The sequence below is a fragment of the Hippocampus guttulatus genome, chromosome 10 (genome assembly GCF_054856545.1).
Source record: "Hippocampus guttulatus isolate MCC_2025c chromosome 10, RoL_Hgut_1.0, whole genome shotgun sequence".
NCBI lineage: Eukaryota > Metazoa > Chordata > Actinopteri > Syngnathiformes > Syngnathidae > Hippocampus > Hippocampus guttulatus.
The window spans coordinates 4,438,807-4,453,545 of record NC_141270.1 but is presented as its reverse complement, the minus strand read 5'-3'; the positions used below and the strand labels follow the sequence as shown (position 1 = coordinate 4,453,545).

At 43.2% G+C, this 14,739-nt stretch overlaps 1 protein-coding gene across 1 annotated transcript in view; it reads left to right on the top strand.

Annotated features, from left to right (window-relative positions):
- The window catches only part of LOC147198959 (protocadherin-15-like), a 188,639-nt gene that overhangs the window by 12,414 nt on the left and 161,486 nt on the right, over nt 1-14,739 (top strand). The window contains exon 2 of the mRNA XM_086122233.1: nt 13,434-13,487. The gene's annotated coding sequence lies outside the window, so the exon portion shown is untranslated. The remainder of the gene's footprint in view (nt 1-13,433; nt 13,488-14,739) is intronic.

The window sequence follows — 14,739 nt, the reverse complement described above, 5'->3', positions numbered from 1 at the left end:
CCGACCACACATGTTGCGCATACCACAACCTGCCGCCGACCGTGACTCTCGTTTCCATTTTGTCCTGGGCGCTAACCTTAATCAAGCGAGGAAACGCGACCTTGGCATTGACCGAGCAGTGCGGCACTCGTTCGCATTTGTAAGGCTGCCAGTCAATTCATTTGTTCTTCACTGCGTCCTCGATCAACAGATTGAGTGCACGGAGGGGTCCAAGTTGCAGCCCAGAATGGGCAGCTCCGCAGGAGTTTAATGTCATTTAAATTAAATACCCCCTCTCCTCCCCCCGAAGTGTCTTTCTTATTTTGGGAAATCTCAAAAGTATCCATCCAGTATTGATATTTTGGGGAAAAGAAGAAGAGAACCCGGGCCAGCGTTGGCATGGGCTCCCAATTCCTCAAATGAGAAATCCACATTCTCTTGGCATACTGAAATGATGGAATAATGATGAAGCTTGACATTATCGGAAATGGGAGACGGTCTTTTGATTCGTGAAATTAATGAAATATCATTTTTTTTTTCTTTTCTCATGCACCGGCTAAACCCAATAATTGAAATATTCTCAAATAGACAATTACATATGCCGTAAAATGCAAATGCATATTCCATGACTCATGACATCGTCAATGTTTCCTTTCCCAGGAAAGACGAGCATCAGTGGCTTTTTCCTTTTTGAGGAAATGGAAGTTGCATTTGTGTGTCAGTAACAGTAACGAAATTATGATGCTTTCAAAAACGTCAAGAGCATTTGCTATCGTTTTTTAAAAACACATGGTAGCGAGACACGAATAGCGCACACAAGAATACTCACCCGCATATATTCTTTATCCTCAGTGGAGATACGACTCGTTTTCCTGCAGCCCAGTCGTGGTTGGATGTCGTCCATCAGTATGCATCGCACACACACCAGACTCGATGCCCATTGAATTCACGCTGGGAATGTCCATTATTTACATTTGATTCTATTATGCTTTGAAATCATATATAGTTAAGTACGTATAAAGTACGCAGCAAGTGCAATAGAAAATGGATGGTTGGATGGTTTTGAGCAAAGCAACGATTGAGTTTCCTGGGCTCCATTTCCACGCGTCCCTCTGCGCCTCGTCGCTTTCGCCTGATTGTTATTCTCGGCTACGTCTCAGCGGCCCTGCCAGCCCCCTCTGCGTCCATCACTCGCCGCCCTACCTCGCCTCTCTTGTCCTTGCATCTCCCACCTGTGTCTTTTCCATGCAAATACCCCCAGAGTGTGCCCTCCGTTTCTGCTCAGTCATTTGTTGTTAATCCTCTGTTGGGTTTCCGGCAGTGACTTACCTCATCAAGTTCCCCTGCTTGTCAGCCTCTGGTGCCGATCGGGCCAGCCTTGGCTGTGCCGCCCGTTTAATTAGTTGAGGCTTTTGTTTCTTTGTTGAAGTGGTTGTAAGTGACTCATAAGTTTCTGCTTGTCTGCTGCTCTCTTTTGTCTTTGGGTCGACTTGCTATGAATGCCAGATGCTGAATTCACCGCTGACAAAATGACACCATTAAAAGACACCATAGTTTGTTTTAATTTTTTATTTTTTTTTGCTACCACTAGATTTTGGAGCAATCATTTTTCAGCATGACCTGTTGCTCTCAACTGTGCACTTTCAATCACTGTACTGAACAAACGGCACTGGAATGAACATGAGCACAAAAATAATACCTGCACCTCAAATGCATATTTGTAATAGTATTGCTATTAAGGCCTGAAATTTATTTTTTTTTTTTGTTAGGTTTTTTTACTTTGTAGAGCAGTTTTGCAAATCCATGACTTAATTTGAGGAGCAACTTTCCAATTTTGAGGATTTTTTATTTGCAATTTACCAGTAATGCCAAGCAGCTGATGCAAAGGTTTTATTAAACAATAAAGATATGGCATCATAATAAATTAACTTTTCAAAAATATAAAATTGACTTTTTAAATTTCTTAATCAACATTGTGTATAATAATAATAATATAATAATAGATTTTATTTATAAGCGCCTTTCAAGACACCCAAGGACACTTTACAATAACAAAAAACACAAAACAATACAGGTTGATATAGCAGCAAATTATATTTTCTTTCCCAGAAAAAAATCCTTTTTTTTTTTTTAAATCAAAAATTATTTTAAACATTTGAACTACTATAATGTAATTTTAAGATTTTTTTGCCCGGACCTCAAAATTGAAAACAAAAAAAACAAGTACATTTTTCATCAATTGGGCTCGAGCTAATAGCCAACCACCTAACTGTATTTTATTTTTTTTTTGGCGTAATGGTTATTTTTAATGCCATGCACACATTTTGTGATTCACTCTGAGTCGGATGACATTTTTAAGTTCAGCTACTGTTTCCTGCCTAAAACTTTCATGAGACCTGCCAGGGTCCGCAAACATGAACTATTCATTAGTGACTGAGTTATTACCCTGATGCGTCATTTCACCAGCAAGGTACCGAAGCAGCTACTCTTTATTAATTAATTCAGCGTACAGACCACAGTCTGACCTACTCGGACCAGGGGTGGCATCCATTAATGCGGCGACATCCCTTATTATTAACACGCGCGGCGGCTGATGGGCTTTAATGGTCAGTAAAAGCCATTGAGACACTTACTAGCGAGAAAACAGCCACATTCCAACTCGCAAGAAGTGAGGCCGGCTTGGGCAAATGAGACGGCGCCGCCAGAGAGGGGCCGCGGCCATCTTCCCATTTAGTCCTGATAATTGCAGCCGAGGCTGTTAAAGCCCAAAGTCAAAGTGAAAAGACTAAAGCAATCCATTGGGTTTTACCTCATCTCTCGCTGAGCGGCGATGATCAATGGTGGCGATTTTCCAGCTTGGGGAGAACATCTCCGTGGTAGTGCTTTAAGGTGAAGGTTCTATGAATACTCACATGGGTAGAGGTGCAGGGGCATTGCGAGATTGTGTTTCACGAAAGCACGTAGCAGTCTTGAATAAAGTTCCTGAAAGCGAAACTTGAAATCACAGCGCAAGTATCTTAACGGAAAATAACACATTTATTTTCTGACATTAAATGTACCGTATTTTGCGCACCGATGGTGCGCCTTATATTCCGATGCGCCTTATGTATGGATCGATATTCTGTTTACTTGGACATAGTATTTTAAATGTTCTTTCTTTGTTACAGCTGCAGCGATGGTGAAAGCTCTATATGAATAAAGCTGTATTGTATTGTAATGTATTCTCTTTAGCATAGCTCCATCTAGTGGATGCATAACGCCACCGTATCCATTATTGTAGCTTCGATTCTATGCGCCTTATAAAGCGGTGCGCCATACATATGAAAACAGTTTTTAAATAGGCCATTCATTGAAGGTGCGCTTTATAAGCCGAAGCGCCTTATCGTGCGGGAAATACGGTACCTAAAATATTTTTAAAATGTGAGTTGGTGGGGTTTTGTTTTTATTTTATTTCCATTTTCATGTATTTAGTTTGCTTCAGTGGTGCGGTTGAAGTTTTGCACGTTGGCGAGTGAGCACGGTTAGCGCGCGCACGCTAACCCATATGCTGAAAAATGCTCATAATTCAATGAACATTGACGTTCTGACTTCACTGAATTAATCTAAACGAATTTAATTGATCAGGTTGGGCGGTGAGTTTTTTTTTTAATGCCAATGTTTGGGTCAGTTTAGTATAAGTGCTACTTCATCCACACGGAAGAGTTGTTAAGTGTTTGTTTATGCCGTATTTTTAATTACATTATGTGGTTCGAATTATTATTATATCAAAGTATTTATGCAGCTTTGCTGCTTTTTATCATTTTATTGGATAGCATTATTTAGTGGATAGCATTAGTGTAATGAAGTTTGATTGAATATAGAAGACCTTGTAGCTTAGCAACACTTTCCAATTAGCCTGCACAGCTGGTGTGTCTAAAAACATTAATGGCGTGCACGTACCTGTCACACCATATTAGCAAAGTAAATACTGCACAAAAAGAATTTGGGAAGGCCTTGTGGCTCAAGCATTACATCAATGTAAAATTTACTCCGATTTGCTTTTGTAGTCATGAAGGTACAATAGCGGAGGGAAATGGAGTGAATGAAAAGTGGAAGTTGCCAGAAATGATAAATAACGAACCACAGATGCTGTACGTAGAAAATCTGCTTCGTGCGCTTACATTACGAGAGCCTCACAAGATAGTCAAAACAAATAATGCATTGCAGTGACCTCTTAATTGAGTCTTCACCAACTCTAATTTACGATTCAGGCTTTCCTCATCCGGCTCGTTCATGGTGAGGCTGTTCATTGGCGAATTACATTTGCCACCTCAAGCACGCTGCAATTACACACACAAAACAGGCTCGAATGTACAAGCGCCGCCAACAGGATGCACGCGAGCGCGCCGCAGATTAGATGTGACCTGCTTCTTTGTGTGCCGCCGCCGCTCTATCTCGCGGTGCAAATTGACGAGCCTCTTCCAAATTAGAAAAATGCACAAAATGTAAATGCCTTTTACCGGTTGTCACGGGTAAGGATTTAGCAGAACGCCATTTCGGGTTTAGAGTGCAAACAAGACCATGTGGCGAGGATGTGACAAACATGAAAGGAGGCTCAAAGAAGAAGCCAATTATTCCTCGTAGTGTATATTCTCTTTTTTTTTTTTTTTTTCGGAAGGTCTCCAGAAGAAGCTCTTTGTATTTTCCCTCCATTTTTATGCCGCTTGTCATTATTAGGTTTGTTGCAAGTGAGCTGCAGTCTATCGCCGACTTGGGATGAAACTACTGGCCAATGACCTCAACTCGTGAGTTATTCCAAGTTGCGGTCAATTTTATATATTTATTTATGTTTTTGCCCAATACACATGCAAATTGTTAGTTTAACCCTTTCAGGGGCAGCTTTTCATGTTATTAGGTTACAAGGTGCATGAAAGGGTTAATAGCGTGATTGACTATGCCATTAAAAAAACAAACAAAAAAAAACACACACAACAAAGTCAACCAACAAGAAGAGACGAGGTGCCTTTATTAAGATTTTGCAGATTATCAAGACTGGGTGACTGATAATCTACACAGATAGTGAGGGGTGTGGGTGGGGGACAAAATTTCAGCAAGCAACTTTTTTTTTATTCACAGTAGCAAGTTAAAAATGAGTTAGGCATTTATGCAATTAGACGAATAAGGAGCTGCTGTTATGACCAACAGACGCCGTCTTAGGCCACTCCCCTTAAAGGCACACATCCAACACACGAGTATTGCAGCACGTCGTCACACTTTCTGCCATTTCTCTACATTCCCTTTGTTTTTGTCTAGCGCTATTTCTCTCTTTTGTAAACCCACAAAAGAAAGCAATTTCCCCTCCTCCTATTACACTTGTGACGGCCTACCGTCCCTTTCAAACATTTGAAATGAAACGTCTGCTTCAATTGAATGTAGGGGGAAAAAACGCCCCCCCCCCACCCCATCCCAAAAAAAGGCCATGTATCTGTGATATTTCAAAGGAGCCAAGTAATTAAGGATGAAATATCAATGTGAGACACCCTATTGAAGAGTGATTATGCAGATCTTTTTCTTAGTACTACATAGATTAGCTAATACCCTCTCTTGGAGATAGCGGCAAGACCGTGAGGCAGGTAATTAGGAAAGCAGTCGAGCGGCGCAAGGGCTGGCGTCGACGCACCCTCAAAATTCTTAATTTCCCCCCACGATAAAGACGTAAAGTGTCCTTTTCGATTGCGCCTGAGGTAGTATCCAGGTTTCTAGCCGGCCGGGAGACTCGAACATCGCTAAGGCGACCCTGACGCGAAGACACGGTTATTTATTCACTCCTTGATTGTTTCCGCACACATCAGAGTCAGTGATTACCACGTAGGATGGGGGCGGCCCCGAGGAATGTATCACACAACCCCTCCACTTCCACATACGTCGCACACATGAATGCACCAGCGGCCTGGAAAAATCATAAGATGACAGATATTAACTTCACTGGGCGCCATTCGAATGCTGCGTGCCAGCAGATAATAATGGGTCTGGTGAAGCAGCATGTGCTTCATTGTCTCTTCTTTCCCAAGAACGGCATATGCATGTCAAATCATTTTCCCCATTGAAATGAATAGAACTGCCGTTAATCAGTTCCAGCCCCCCCAAACAATGTTTTTTAATGAACTTTATAAAGCACTTTATAGTATTATATTTTACCAAAACATATAAAAATGACAATAAAAGGCCGGCCACCTTTTCGAGGTACAGGCATGTACACAGACAGTACAATGCATCTATTATTTTTCTCATGTTTACCATTTGTTCTGTTGCCACCAAATATAAAAAACATATTTAACATTTGTCTTTCAATAAGCCCGAATGTGTGGAAGGGGGAAAACTAGATACATTTTTATGTGGTCTTTATGTTGTTGAATATCACCTATTGTGGGCTTGTATGTGAAACCAATCTCGAAAAATTCCAAGATCGCTGCTTCAATCCAAAATGGCCGCCTTCCTGTTCCATTTCAGGCATGTGTGTGTCATTTTAGATTAGACGTCCACACAATTTCGTAGCGATCATTACAATTAGTGTCGGCGGAGGGCGCACTAAATTAGATGCATTTCGTACTTAGGAGGTGAATTTTCCGCCACTCCGAAAAGGCGCCTGAGTAAAATAAACCTTCGCACCGCCTGGAGCTTGCACTTTATGAAAAGAAAAAAAAAAGATAATAAACAGCAGCCGCGTTGTAAGTGTTGATGCAAGAGCGGGAACTAATTGATCACCGTAGCGACGGCTGTTAAAACTGATTGATGGATATTAGTTTGTTATTTCAACTCCAGGAAAGGAAACATTATGGGGAGCCGGTGTCCTAGTAAGTTGCAGGTTTCGTTCACCATTTCCCATTCTCCTCTCTAATTGCTGCTCTCATTGTGCTCGCGAATGAGCATTTCCAAGTGCCCTGAGTGTCGTTTTGTGGAACGGTGCAACATAAATGCGCCCCATTCACCATTTTTATGTCCCTCCCACCAACGGTTTTACTTTCACTTTTCTTCACTGCTGTTTACAATGTTCCGCGGTTTAATATCCCGCTAGTTTTGTGGTGTCGGTTTTCGCCGTTATTTACTTTTTCGTAGAGAACGAGTTGAGAGGACGCATGACGGCAAGGATAGAGGCGAGAAGTGGGCACTGTAAACAAGTTTTCTCCATCCTGGTCAAAACGTTTGGGCACCTGAGCATTTTTAGATCTTCACAAAAGCTTTTCAGGGTCTTGGAATGAAAATGAAAGAAAGTGTGTATGCACCCCTTTCCTATTAGGCGATCTATGTTGTATCTTGGGGCATATTCATACCTAAACTGTTCGCTCCACTTGAAACGGACCAGGGTTCATTTCCCACGCTGGTTTTATGCATGTGTGAATACACCCAAACGAATCGTGATGCGGATTAAAGGACCATAACGTGACCCATATTTTCATCCAAACGGACTCTGCTCCGTTTCGCTTCTGTTGTGAATACAAACCAATGCCTATCCGCGCCAACAACAAGGATACATGCTCCTTTTTGGGCTAAACAAGTCACCATAGCCAGGCATCGTGGGAAAAAAAAATTGCCCTTGACAGCTGCTAACGCTAATCCGCATCCTCCTGATCCTCAGTCTTCTGTTTAGCCACGCCGCTGCCGGCATGTTTTGGGTCGGGGCACGCAGAGCACCTCGTCTCCTTCGGGTTACGACACGCATTCGCCAACGCTGTTCCAAAATTAGAAACAGAGTGTCACAAAACATTCCTTGAATGAGCTTCTCTTGACACTCCGCATTTTTGCAGCTCTAATGAAAGCAAATACGCAAAGCGGGAACGCAGCACGTCTGACTTTCATGTGTTCTTCCGTTTCAGGGTCTGTGCTCGGTATGGCGGCCGAATAATTTCTATCCAATGGGAGCACTGTTCGTCAAGTGCGTGGGATGTGTTTTTCAGAACAGCGTTCACTTGCAAAAAGTGTCGTGTGAATGCGAACCGAAGTGAAAAAATAATGACGTTTGACACCCTGAACAGATTGCCAGCCAATCGTAGGGCACACAGAGATGAGCAAACGTCTGCGCTTACACTCACACCTAGAGACAATTTGGAGCGTTCAATCAGCCTGCCGTGCATGTTTTTGGAATGTGGGAGGACCCGGAGAAAACCCACGCGGGCAAGGGGAGAACATGCCGACTCCACACAGGAAGGCCGGAATCGAACCCTGCGCCTCTGCACTGTGAGGCGGACGCGCCAACCAGTTGACCACCGGGCCGCCCGCCCTCCAAACATATCAAATACTAACTAAAATAATTGTACAAAAAAATGAATTCAGACATGGCGGATTTTAGCTACAGCGTGTTATTTTTGGAATGTAACCGCCCCGCGATAAATGAGGGACCATTCTTTTGTGCTCATCATAATCATCCCACTATTTCCACTTTCTCTGGAGTCTATAGAAAAGCAATTAGCTGTCCTAAGAGTCCATCCAACTGGACGCTGACTGCCTCATGGCTCGCTTGCCCGCTTCTCGTCAGAGGACTGGAAGAGTCGCCTACATAACCATGATAACGGCAAGAACTTTTTCATAGCCCTGTAAGGAAATGCAATCGATCAAATATGGATTAAGGTAGTTTCAGGAGGTCCATGCCAGGGGGTCCATACCTAGCTTGGCAAGTGATCAACAACAGGTTTTCCTTCTGGTCTTGATTCATAATTCAACGAGCGGCTGCCAACCGTGCCGTCATCACCCCCTGGTTTTCTCCAGTTTTATGTTCACTCCCTGTCCCGGGTCGACCATTTCCACGTCTCTGTCCTCCTCTCGCTCAATTCCTTTTGAAGTGCAAAACAAGGAGAGACCCCCCCCCCCCGTGTTAAGATGGTTAGGAAATTCAAGCGCAGTGCACCACAGTCGGAAGCCTCGGCCTGAGCGGCGCTGCAGTGACGGTCGTAGGCGAGTGTCGTCGGCATAAACCAGACAATAAAAAAAAAAAACTCAATAAAAAAATCTTTCCCCTTCTAAGACATCTCCCGATTCCATCAACGGAGCGATATCGACAGAAGTCTATGACTCATTTCCCAGCATCACGTCCGTGATTGTTCATCCTACACGGCAGTCTAATTGGTGCCTCGTCACACAAAGGACTGTCGCGCAATTAATGGGCGCCAGCAAGCCTCAATTGAAAATATTGATTGAGTCTAACGCTTTCGGCCAAACCTGTACGGCGGCCCTGTAGAAAAGAATGCGTCGTAATTCCGTTGTTGTTGTTGTTGTTGTTGTGCATTCTTTCGCCAACATGCTGCCAGTGATGGATGCTGTTCATTACTGAAAGATGGAATGGAGATCAAACTAAATTGGGATTTAGGGACATAATCTGCAACTCTGGAGTTAATTTATGTTAAATTAGCGGAGTCCTAATCCTCTCCTAAATTCTCCTCAAAGCGATCTCTTCATTTATTCACACGTTATACCCTTTTTTTTTTGTTTTGTTTGTTTTTTTTTTAGCTGCAAAGTTGTTTTCCTTAACGTCCCTCCAATGTTGACAGTTTATTGTACTTTTGGGAGTTGTCGTGTGATTTCCTCCGCTTGATGCAAATTCCCCCACAATGCCTTTGTTGTATTTGCCAAAATGAAATTGTGCCATAATGGAAGAAAAAAAAAACAACTAAAAACAAAACACTTACCTGAATACACCCCCGGCCAAGCCGATTCTTGCGCACATGATTATTATTTCATGTTTTGCTTGACTGCAGCTTTCAACACTGTGGATCCACTTACTGTAATGGAAGAATATTTTCTCTTTTATGTTACTTTCTGCGTAAAGTGACGGTTTTGTATTTTCACGAAACGCAGCATTTCTTGTGTTGCCAAAAAACAAAACAAAAAAAACCCCGTCAACCACGAATAATGCATGCGTCAATGTTTTCAGTCTGGCTCCGTGGGTGCAAAAGACATCTCAATTGGCCTCTCATTGGCTGATGCGCATATTAACATCGCCACCGCCGATGTTAATATGCGCATCAGCCCTCGACTGAGTCACGCGTCGGAACGAAGGGGTTGATAATTGCATCGAGCCCGCAGAGGGTATCATCTTGAGGTGTGGCGTCCAGATTCCGTAGCCCTGCAATAATCGTGAGAATGGAGCACGTTGAGAATTGGCAAGGTCGTGAGAAGATTGCTCAACGGGTCTCTCACGTGAAGTGATTGATAGAATTAGAATACACTGATAGGTCGACTTACGAAATTAATGTATCCTGGAAGAAATTTCTTAACTAGAAAATTTTGTAAGTAGAGACGCGTTTTCCATGTAAATGTCCGAATCCGTTCCAACCACCCCGCCCTCCCAAAATTCAGGCATAAATGTTTTCTAAATCATAAAAATGCATCAAAATATGGAACAAATACATGTTACAATTAGATTATTGCACAGTAAATGAGTTGTGTCAAAAACACATTTCCATTGTGAGCCAAATAAAGGTTTTCTTATCGAGCTTCGTAACGTGATTAAATGATGATTAAACACAAATTCCTAATCATATATGAATGGAATAAATGATTGATGGCCATTTCTAGATGGTGTTTTTTTTTGTTTTTTATTGAGAAGCTTATCCTCATCATTTCACTGATTCCTCTTCTCTTGCGTTGATCCTGTTGAGTGAGGGCAACCGTGATAAAGCGTCGCAATTAGGCTGAGTGTCTGCATTGCATCTGTTGGTGGCTGATTGTTGCTCCGTATGGGTCTCCAGATGCACAATGACCTTTTTTTTTGTTTTGTTTTGTTTTTCTTTGTCTGTAAATGGTCTCGGGCATTCACGGACATTTTGGATCCCCATTCCAGACTGGACTCGTTTCGTACCAAGCCCTGAATGAAAATCCTCTAGTACCAATGGAATGACTTTTGCATCACTTCGTTTATTGAAGAGATGCGATTTTCAATTGATGAATGGCCACAAAATGATGTACGCACACCAAATGGGTTGTTAGCCTTAAATTCTAACTTGCATTGTACGAATAAATCGGCCGTGACAGAAAGTCAACGCTAACGATTGAAGTGCTTTCACTCTCGAGACAGACTAAAAGGCTTGGCTTCAGTCCTGGCGCCGGATGCAAACTGGCGCCGACTGTCAAAACAACTCCAAATGATGAGGACGTTTTTTCTCTCGGTGGACTCCGAAACAATGCTAACAACAAATTAATGTGCTTCGCTAAATGGGGCGTACCTTTCGCTGTCCCAAAAGGTAAAAGAAGAGATATACGGACGTGTGCCGTTTAAACAGCAGAGAAAAGAACACAGATTGGGAACTCCCATCCTAACTCAGCTGCCTTTTTGAACTGGGTATGCAACCGATGACCTCGTGGCCATTCGTCCCGCTTCTGACACCAATTTGTCACAAAGTAGAACCGCAGTCCGTCCATCCATTCATCCATTTTCAACAGCGCTTATCCTGAACAGGATCGCGGGGATTTGCCGGAGCCTATCCTGGCTGACCTCGGGCGAAAGGCAGAGTACACCCTGACCTGGTCGTCAGTCAGTCACAGGCCGCAGAACCATAGTCTACTGGGTCATATACACTGTTAGCATGTTAGCCGGTTCAGCTAGCCCTAATGGCAGTACGTCTCCTTTCTGGAAACGGGCTCAGGTACTGAACATGTGGAGTGTAGAAGACATTTGAACCATCCTGGGGAGTTATCGGTCCTTGGGGTCTTTCAATCAAGGATTGCTTACCGTTCCTCGTCTGACACCAATTGGCACACTTTCTGGAGAATGATCGGACCTCTTTGCTATGGTCGATGGGTGGTCTCCACCGAGAGAGTTTCCACAGAGCACCAGGTCTACAAAATTTTCTTTGCAATGCTGTAAAAAAAAAGGATCTGCGGAACTGTCGGTTAGCTTTTTTTTTTTTTTTTAAACGCGCTTCACACAAATCTATCGCTAAACAGACCTTGGGGCTATTGAACAAACCTTTTCCAGTGCTTGTCACTCCATCGATCTCCACCGTAAATAGTACCAGGCGGCATTATGACCCGACATCGTATGAGGACAAATTGCTTCAGTGCTTCCTGGTGCTGTGTTTTCTTTGTTGTTGTTTTTTTTTTAAGGAGAACAATAATCCCAAATATTGACGTATTACATTGTTTGGCTGCATGCAGCGATTTTGACTTAACCAGCGCTTCTGTCACTCTGGCTTTCTCACGCACAAAACACACCAGCTGAGAGAAAGCAGGAGAGATGGAGAGAAGGGGGGAAGCGTTCCAGCACCGTGCGTGCAAAACAGCCCCCGTGTGTTGCAAATACGTGAGCCACAGATGGAAATAGATCTTTAGCCCAGATCCAAATGTGTCGCTTTCATTCACCCACGTTTGCATGACCTTACAAAGTCACCGCAAACAACTTTGAGCAAACTAACAATACTCATCAAGTGTTTTTTTTTGTTTTTTTTTAAATGAATCGACTGTTGTTTAGAATACTTTTACATTTCTCTGTTTACACTGTGATGTAACGTGGCAAATTTTTGGTGGGGTTTATCATGAGTTTTACCTATCCCACATACTTTAGGGACATCAAAACAAATTCACTCCACCCCCAGGTGTCAAACTCGAGGCCCGGGGGCCAGATCTGGCCCGCCACATGTGGCCCGCAAAAGCAAATCAAACATGTTGACTTCTATGATGTTCGCTAAAATTTGTACCAAAATGTCAAATTCACGTATGTAATATGTAGGAGAGTTTTCATGTTACCAAAACCCTCATGACAGTAAATTAAACTATAGTTGAATAAACCATTATTCGTGACTTCCTTAGATGGTTTATATGGCTCATAACGGCCCTCCGAGGGAACCGGTAACTATAATGCGGCCCGCGACAAAAATGAGCTTGACACCCCTGAACTGTACCTTTTAAAGAATATTGTAATTGCGCTTGGACATAAAACTAATTGCCAGCATCATTGTATAAAGTCTTGTACGTGCTGACATCACGTGCGAGTGTCTGGGTGTGAGCTGTGGCCGACAGCAGCTTCAGAAGCGACAGCGTTGTACTGTTATCGAGGCGTTTAACGCACAGCTGAAAAGTACTGTGTACTCTCCTTTCCCACATGAGAGGGCATTACAGTCAGTGTGGTAGCAAGTATAGGAGCAAGCAGACAGGAGAAGGTGTTCCATGCTTTTATCTCCAGTAGACTTGATTGTTATAATGGTCTTCTTTAATGTATTTCAAAGTATTTTGAAAATCATGATGATCTCCAAAATCATGCTTTTGCTGTGTCTTTGCTTTTCAATTTCTAAATCTGTTGTTTTAAATTTTGTGAAGCACATTGAGTTATCCTGTGTATGAAATGTATGCTACACTATAAAACGCATTTAAAAAAAACAACTCTGAATCGTGGTTTGAAATGCTTCCTGTTTGTCTTCATCATTCCTGCCTCCAAGTGTGTCTGTAAAAAATGTTTGAAAAAAGTATTTTTTTTCTCAACTTTCTAGGTGCCGGCATTATCCTGAGCCGCAATGTGGTGTCATCTTCCAAACTCCAATCAGGTATTGCTGCTTTTCCAAAGATATGTGCATGTGTGACATATTTCCAGAAGTGTCCTTGATGTGCGGATCTGTGTGGGACATCCCAAAGACATACTAAATCAGACAGGCTAGAGATTTTTTTTTAAGCATAGCTTGGCTATGACTTATTCATGTGACTTGGATGATTCATCCTGACATTTGCTGACGCTCTCGGTCTGGAGCGAATCTCTTAGCATCATAAAACTGCTTGTCCAGGGTCCACTTGGTAAATATTTAAGAGCGGTGGGGGAGGGGGGGGGGGCGCTAGCCACATCATTCTTGTCCGTTCCCTCGATAGTCAGTGACCTGCTTGCCTTTACAGTTTGACTTTGGATTGGGGTCACTCAGACATGACTGTCGAGCTGGTGACAAGTCACCAATTGCAAAATTGGACAGATTGGGCGTATCATAAATATAGTACAAAGTTCGATATCACCCACTCACCTCAGCAAGTTTCATATCTCTCGATACAGCCCTAGCCCCACCAACTCCACTATCCCATAAAAAAAAAAAAATATATATATATACAGTATATACTGTATATATATATATATATATATAGGGGCGGCCCGGTAGTCCAGTGGTTAGCACGTCGGCTTCACAGTGCAGAGGTACCGGGTTCGATTCCAGCTCCGGCCTCCCTGTGTGGAGTTTGCATGTTCTCCCCGGGCCTGCGTGGGTTTTCTCCGGGTGCTCCGGTTTCCTCCCACATTCCAAAAACATGCATGGCAGGCTGATTGGACGCGCTAAATTGTCCCTGGGTGTGAGTGTGGGCGTGGATGGTTGTTCGTCTCTGTGTGCCCTGTGATTGGCTGGCAACTGATTCAGGGTGTCCCCCGCCTACTGCCCGAAGACGGCTGGGATGGGCTCCAGCACCCCCCGCGACCCTGGTGAGGATCGAGCGGTTCGGAAAATGGATGGATATATATATAGTGCATACTGCGGGGGGGGGGGGCCTTTGGGCAGTGCGCAAGCTGGATTCGTAACGGAAGTGTGGACAGCGCACGCCTCATATCTCAAAAAGCACACGCATGCACTCATATTTTAGGGCTGTAATAATATCCGCAAGCAGCGCACACACACACACACGTACAAAAAGTCTGCCAACGGGCTATAACGCCGCAGCAAGACAGCGGGACTGGAGACCCACAACTCGCCGTTTCCCGTTGGCCATAAAATAAATAAACAAACAAATAAATAAATAAATTTTAAAACACGTTTTGTTGAACAGAAA